The sequence below is a fragment of the Amaranthus tricolor genome, chromosome 8, assembly GCF_026212465.1.
Source record: "Amaranthus tricolor cultivar Red isolate AtriRed21 chromosome 8, ASM2621246v1, whole genome shotgun sequence".
NCBI lineage: Eukaryota > Viridiplantae > Streptophyta > Magnoliopsida > Caryophyllales > Amaranthaceae > Amaranthus > Amaranthus tricolor.
The window spans coordinates 6,562,679-6,562,940 of NC_080054.1; positions in this window are offsets into that span (position 1 = coordinate 6,562,679).

Genomic DNA, 262 nt, shown 5'->3' on the forward strand with positions numbered 1-262 from the left:
TATATATATATATATATATATATATATTATATATATATATATAGTATATATATATATATATATATATATATATATATAGTATTATATATATATATGTATATATATATATATATATATAATATTATATATATATATATATATATATATATATATATATATATATATATATATATATATATATATTATATATATATATGTATATATATATATATATATATATATATATATATATATATATATATATATATATATATATATATAT